The sequence below is a fragment of the Solanum tuberosum genome, unplaced genomic scaffold, assembly GCF_000226075.1.
Source record: "Solanum tuberosum cultivar DM 1-3 516 R44 unplaced genomic scaffold, SolTub_3.0 scf00744, whole genome shotgun sequence".
Taxonomy (NCBI): domain Eukaryota; kingdom Viridiplantae; phylum Streptophyta; class Magnoliopsida; order Solanales; family Solanaceae; genus Solanum; species Solanum tuberosum.
The window spans coordinates 27,976-36,098 of record NW_006239655.1 but is presented as its reverse complement, the minus strand read 5'-3'; the positions used below and the strand labels follow the sequence as shown (position 1 = coordinate 36,098).

The 8,123-nt window shown below is 31.7% G+C and overlaps 1 long non-coding RNA gene across 1 annotated transcript; it reads right to left on the bottom strand.

The window, feature by feature from the left end:
* Positions 1-5,350: 5,350 nt before the first annotated feature.
* On the bottom strand, positions 5,351-6,755 carry LOC102584505 (uncharacterized). Its single transcript, XR_001472462.1, has 3 exons — positions 6,685-6,755; positions 5,695-5,775; positions 5,351-5,628 (listed from the first exon to the last, which is right to left on the bottom strand). It is a non-coding gene; the product is annotated as an uncharacterized lncRNA (long non-coding RNA).
* Between the last annotated feature and the right edge of the window lie 1,368 nt (positions 6,756-8,123).

Sequence of the window (8,123 nt, the reverse complement as noted above, 5' to 3'; positions counted from 1 at the left end):
TCGCCTCTCTCCTCCCTCCCCCAATCTCTCTCGCCTCTCTCCTCTCTCTCCCAATCTTTCTCGCCTCTCTCCTCCCTTTCCCAATCTCTCACGCCAGAATATACAAATACATATGCATAATATACAATTATCTAACCGATATACATATACAAAATAATATATGCCAATAAATACCCTTTTTTTATTCTATCCAACAAAAGTCTTTCATATTTTCAATAATAATATGCCAATAAATACATTTTTTTCCTAACCTACCAAAGACTTTTTTTACTTCTAGAAATAATATGCCAACAAATACCTTCTCTCTCTCTCTCTCTTTTTCTAGCCAAATCAAAGTCTTTTGATAGCATTTACCTCATTCATGCTAAAAGTAAAGTTGTGGTCTCTTTCCAATGAAAAAAAATAGTTTTATTTTTAAAATAAAAAATAATATCATATGTTTGGCCATAAATATAAATTAGAGTTATTTTTTACTTTTTGTGAGCAATATGGATAAAAAAAATATAATACATTTTTGTTGTTTTTTATTTATTTTTTAAAAAATCTAAAAATCCAATTTTTAAAATTTTTTGCCCAAACATATTTCCGAAGTTCAATTCTTAAAAAAGAATCATAGACAAACGCCTAAAAATATATTACTTATAAAACATGATCCACGAGTATCACGATATATCATGGAAGATACAATTAGATCTTGTCAAGTTAATGTATAAAATAAAATAAGGTATTCATATTATGTGTAACTGAAATAGTGAAATCTTTCAAAGGATAAAAATTCTAGCAAAAAATAAAAGAAAAAGGGCATAAGTAGTCTTAATCCTCTATTTAAAAAAGAGTCGTAATCATCTATTCAGTAAATTAATCTATCTTAACCAAAGTGATTTTGTGAAGGATAGAATAAGGATAAAAAACCTAAGTATAATTACATAAAATATTCTCTTGATTTCGGAGATAATTCAAAATATCTTTCATACAAATAATGGTGGTAATGTGGTGCTTAAAAGCTTATGACAGAATATCTTGACAATTTGTTATAGTTATTTTGAAAATTTGATTTCTCTAAAATTTAAATTGAATTTTATCGCTGAAAATTGGTATTATATATATATATATATATAAACATTTATTACTGATGAGGAAGACGTGTCAAACAGGACTCGAAGGCTTTTAGATTGTCAAGCTTTTGATATTGAAGTATGTTGGACACCTAATTACGCGAACCGCACATTAAAATGTGAGCAGGTAGACAAAGATAGAGATATAAATTTATATATGGAACGTACGATGCATTATTCGTGTAACAAATCAAGCTCTTAATAAAGCCAAGCACTAAATTAATATTCCATTTTCATGTCAATGTCTATATGTAATACCATTACTCAAAGTCAAAAATACAACGCAGGTAATTGGTCCACCAGCTAAAGAACCTCCCAATTTAACATAGTATCAAGGGGAAAAGGTAAAAACTATCACTCAATTATTTAAAATATTCTACTACCTTATCATCGTGAGTAGGGGTGTACATAGCCGGGTTGATTCGGGTTTTTCAAATATCAAACCAAACCATTTGTGTTGGATTTTTAAATCTATAAACAAAACCAAACCAATAAAACTCGGGTTTTTCACCTTCGGGTTTTTTCGGATTTTTTCGGGATTTTCGAATTTTCGGGTTTTTCCGGTAAAGTATTCATACAAACATATAATTTACTTCTACTTCAAATATTTCTTTAGTCCTACCAAAATACAACTATCTAAGGTGTTTCTTAAGAAAATAACACAAAATATTATATGAGTAATGATGCTAAAATATCCAACAAAAAATAATAATAATGAAATCGTGTAAAATAAATATTGCAAATTAACAAGTCATAATGAAAATGAACATAATTTAAAAGTACTAAATCATGCTAAAATAAGTTTAATAAGTATTAGTTACATGCATGACTAAATATTAAATGAAATTAAAATTAGATTATGTATTTGAATAAACCAATGTAAAACCATAGAACAAATATTCAATATTATTGTCATTCTTAGTGTTGAATTGATTTATTTTTTTTGCTTTAGTATTAATTTGATTTTGATTTAAGCTTTATTATAATTACCAACATCTGTGGACTATAATTTTTATTGAACTATTTAGAATTGTAAGTTTCAAACTTGAAATAATAATATATTAAAAGATAAAAACTATGAAAAAGTATAAGAAATATTTAAAAAATATATCAAAGTAAATATTTTTATGTATAAAATAAAATTTTAAAATTATATATATAATGTCGGGTTGGTTTGGTCTCGGGTTGTTTTTTTTTAGTTAAAACCAAACCAACCCAAATATAGTCGGGTTTTTGTTTTCAATTCCAAACCAATTCAAACCAACCACTAGTCGGGTTTTTTTTCTCAGTTTGACTCAGTTTGCGGTTTGGTTCGATTTTTGATTCGGTTTTATACACCCCTAGTCGTGAGTGACATCCACATTAACCACCTGGTGGGAGAACAATCTATCAATCCAAAGTTAATCCAACACACCATGTCTCAAGTCATGAAAATAAATAGTAAGAAAATAGTTTAAAACAATTAAAGAAATGAGTGTGTATAAACTCAGTCGTTAGTCCAAATTATTGTGGAAATAAAACCTCTAGAAACTGAAAGTCGTAGTAGCAAAACTCTATTAAGTCAATAATGAGGATGCAACCCCGAAAGCTAGGAAACATAAACTAATAATCTAGAGTTTGTGTCTGAAAAGATAGGCAAGAAGACGTAGAGGAATCCATGGCAGTCTGGAAGAGTAGCTCACCTTGGATTCGAAGTCAAACATCCCTTAACTGAGGTATCATATCAGCCCCTGAAAGATATTCTGTACTCAACAAAAAAACAAACAGGTGCAATATCAACACACAACAGAGTGTACTGGTAGGATCACTCTGTCAGTTCCAAATCATGAATGTAAACAAATAACCACAACATAGTAAACATTAGCCAACACATATAACAACAATTACTATCACATAGACTCACAGTCACAATAACATGAATTAACCAATACCTAGAACATGTCCCACATGATTACAATTACAAGAACCCCACCCTATCGTGGAACCACAAATACACATACATGGTCCTCTCAAGGAACCCACACACAAACTGTTGGTATATCGGCATGGTACCCGAGTCAACTAGAGTTAATATTCTTACGAGGTATGGTTTCGAGCCAACCGTTATTATTCATGTATCAGTGTGGTACCCGGGCCGACCAGCAATCACAAACAATCATACACAATCACAATCACAATGAACAATAACACTTGAAATCATAAGTAAAGTAAATAAGTTCACTGTATAAGATTATCAACATGGTGATATTTCATATGTTTTTCTATGTTTTGCTCAACATGCATTACACAAGTGATACTATAAAGTGGTAGACATGTGTACATCCATAAACTTGAAAACATACAACTATATACCTATTTCAAATTAAGCCTCAATGCTCTAAAGAATCCGAGCCTTCCCTTTTCTCGGTGCCATGGCTTGTTCTTGGTCTAAAGCAATAAATAAAAACAACAATCAATCAAAAATGGCCTAAATATATCAAACTTATACCCAAATCCTAAACTCGGGCCAATTCATGATCATTCTACCAGACCCGAGGCTTTTTCCCACCACTAAATCAAATCAAAATCTTCCCCCAAGAGTAATACCCTAGATTCTAAGGCTTAAGAATCAAATTACAAGATCGGGGAGTAATGAACTTACCTTTACCGATGAATTTGATGAAAAATTGGGTAGAAATTGCCGTAATTTTCTCCTCTCAAACTCAAAAACATTAATGCATAAAATAAAAGGTTTTGAGACTTTTTCTGCGTAAAACCCTGACTTACCCCGCTATAGCAATTGTCACCCCGCCATAGTGCATGCACTCTCCCATTATAGTGGCCTACCGCGCGCTATAGCGGATTGCACGAACTTTAGAGACTCAAAAATTCCTAAAAAGTCCATTTTTCAACATACCTTTCTCCCTTATATCTCTTTCATGCCAAGTTTGATTCTAGGAGTTTTACTCACCCAAAATCAATTTTGTAATAATGTCCTACGGGTTCTTGGTTATAAATCAAGCCTGACATTTTGCCTCATCCATTCTCGGATGGCCCTAGACTTCGCCTCGCTCGAATTTCGTCTGAATTGGTCCATCCTAGAACTTGTCTACAATTATTAGAGGTAGTTTTTTCCCTAACCTACCAAAGCCTTTTTTTTACTTCTAGAAATAATATGCCAACAAATACCTTCTCTCTTTTTTTTCTAACCTCATTCATGTTAAAAGTAAACTTTTGGTCACTTTCCATTTGAAAAAAAATAGTTTTTATTTTTAAAATAAAAAATAATATCATGTGTTGGCCATAAATATAAATTAGAGTTATTTTTTAATTTTTGTGAGCAATTTGGATTGAAAATTTTTAAGATACTTTTTTTTTTGTTTTTTAATCTTTTTTAAAAAAAATTTAAAAATCCAACTTTTAAATTTTTTATGTCAAAACATATTTTCCGGAGTTAGAATTCTTAAAAAAGAATCATAGATAAACGCCTAAAAATATATTACTTATAAAACATGCAGATCCACGAGTATCACCATATATCATGGAAGATTTAATGGGGTCCTTTACAATATTGAAACTTCAACCACTCAACTTATTTTTATTTAATGTATAAAATAAGGTTTACAAATCACAAGGAATTCATATTATGTAACTGAAATAGTGAAATCTTTCAAAGGATAAAAATTCTAGCAAAAATGAAAGAAAATGGGCATAAGTAGTCTTATTAATCCTCTATTTTTTTTAACAAAAAAGTCTTAATCCTCTATTGCATGAATTAATTTATCTTAACCAAAGTGATTTTGTGAAGGATAGAATAAGGGTAAAAAATCTAAGTATAATTACATAAAATATTCTCTTGGTTTAGGAGATAATTCAAAATATCTTTCATACAAATAATGGTGGCAATGGCGTGGTTTTAAAAGCTTATGACAGAATATCTTGATAATTTGTTATAGTTGTTTTGAAATTAGATTTCTCTAAGATTTATTGAATTTTATCGCTGAATATATATATATATAAACATTTAGTACTTGGAACTTACTAGCTTGATTCATTTTATGGAGGGCAAACTGATGAGGAGAACGAGTCAAACAGGATTCAAAGGCTTTCAGATTGTCAAGTTTTTGAAATTGAAGTATGTTGAACCGCACATCAAAATGCAAGCGGAAAATAAAGAACTTTATACATTAAATTTTAAGTTCACATAGTACGCACGTTTTTGGAATTCGATGTGGCATTATAACCCAAAAGACATTTTTTTTTTTGCTTAAGAATGAAAGGATTTTATTTATTTAATATAAGGTTTATCCATTACAAAAAAGGAATTGATCTAAGCGATGTAGTTCCAGTAGAATCTCTTTTGAGAGTTTTTAATATAAAGGAAGGAGATGCATCAAAAAGGCTAAGCTGGTTTATATTCATATTTGGATCCTTTGTTGTCCTTCCGTAATCTGCTAGTAGGTCCGCCACTGATCAGTTAGCCTCCCTCTGAATGTGTTGCAGAGATGCCTCCTCCATCTGCTGGATTAGTGACCTGTAATTAATCAGTGTAAATATGTGAGTAAATAAGATTATTTCCTTTTAATGTATTAAGCAATACCTGAGAGTCAGTTTCCACCAGCAACTGTTTTACTTTATTTTTCCTTTGCTAGGTTCAAACCATGGAGCAATGCCAATAATTCTGCATGAAGGGCATTTCAAAAGACATATTTGTAAAACTGACCATGCATGACATGAACTAATTGACATATTCCCACATTCAATGTATATATAGGTTTATGACAATGACAACATTTTGTCTACAATTATTAGAGGTATTGGAATATATATTCATGCATGTTACATATATTTACACAGCTTTGCTCAATAATTCATTTAGAAAGACAAAATGTTCTATTTATTCCCTCAATATTACTGTTGTTTCTCTCTAAATAAATTATTGTTTTTTTTTTAACTTAAATTAATAACAATCTTATATATTCAAGGTAGACAAAGAAATAGATATAAATTTATATATGCAACGTACGATGCATTATTCGTGTAACAAGTCAAGCTCTTAATAATGCTAAGCACCTAAATTAATATTCCATTTTCATGGCAATGTCAATATACGTAATACCATTACTCAAAGTCAAAAATACAACGCAGGTAATTGGTCCACCAGCTAAAGAACCTCCCAATTTAACATAGTATCAAGGGGAAAAGGTAAAAAAATATCACTCAATTATTTAAAATATTCTACTACCTTATCGTCGTGAGTGGCACCCACATTAACCACCTGATGGGAGAACAATGTATCAATCCAAAGTTAATCCAACACACCATGTCTCAAGTCATGAAAAGAAATAGTAAAAAATTAGTTTAATACAATTAAAGAATTGAGTGTGTATAAACTCAGTCGTTAGTCCAAAATATTGCGGAAATAAAACCTCTAGAAACTGAAAGTCGTAGTAGCAAAACTCTATTTAGTCAATAATGAGGATGCAACCCTGAATGCTAGGAAACATAAACTAATAATCTAGAGTTTGTGTCTGAAAAGATAGGCAAGAAGACGTAGAGGAATCCATGGCAGTCTGGAAGAGTAGCTCACCTTGGATTCGAAGTCAAACATCCCTTAACTGAGGTATCATATCAGCCCCCGAAAGATATTCTGTACTCAACAAAAAAAAAACAGGTGCAATATCAGCACACAACCAGAGTGTACTAGTAGGATCACTCTGTCAGTTCCAAATCATGAATGTAAACAAATAACCACAACACAATAAACACAAGCCAACACATATAATAACAATCACAATCACATAGACTCACAGTCACAATAACATGAATTAACCAATACCTAGAACATGTCCCACATGATTACAATTACAAGAACCCCACCCTATCGTGGAACCACAAATACACATACATGGTCCTCTCAAGGAACCCACACACAAACTGTTGGTATATCGGCATGGTACCCGAGTCAACTAGAGTTAATATTCTTACGAGGTATGGTTTCGAGCCAACCGTTATTATTCATGTATCAGTGTGGTACCCGGGCCAACCAGCAATCACAAACAATCATACACAATCACAATCACAATGAACAATAACACTTGAAATCATAAGTAAAGTAAATAAGTTCACTGTATAAGATTATCAACATGGTGATATTTCATATGTTTTTCTATGTTTTGCTCAACATGCATTACACAAGTGATACTATAAAGTGGTAGACATGTGTACATCCATAAACTTGAAAACATACAACTATATACCTATTTCAAATTAAGCCTCAATGCTCTAAAGAATCCGAGCCTTCCCTTTTCTCGGTGCCATGGCTTGTTCTTGGTCTAAAGCAATAAATAAAAACAACAATCAATCAAAAATGGCCTAAATATATCCAACTTATACCCAAATCCTAAACTCGGGCCAATTCATGATCATTCTACCAGACCCGAGGCTTTTTCCCACCACTAAATCAAATCAAAATCTTCCCCCAAGAGTAATACCCTAGATTCTAAGGCTTAAGAATCAAATTACAAGATCGGGGAGTAATGAACTTACCTTTACCGATGAATTTGATGAAAAATTGGGTAGAAATTGCCGTAATTTTCTCCTCTCAAACTCAAAAACATTAATGCATAAAATAAAAGGTTTTGAGACTTTTTCTGCGTAAAACCCTGACTTACCCCGCTATAGCAATTGTCACCCCGCCATAGTGCATGCACTCTCCCATTATAGTGGCCTACCGCGCGCTATAGCGGATTGCACGAACTTTAGAGACTCAAAAATTCCTAAAAAGTCCATTTTTCAACATACCTTTCTCCCTTATATCTCTTTCATGCCAAGTTTGATTCTAGGAGTTTTACTCTAGAAATAATATGCCCACAAATACCTTCTCTCTTTTTTTCTAACCTCATTCATGTTAAAAGTAAACTTATGGTCACTTTCCATTTGAAAAAAAATAATATCATGTGTTTGGCCATAAATAGGGGTGTTCACGGTTTGGTTTGGGTCGGTTATTGGTCAAAACCAAAACCAAAC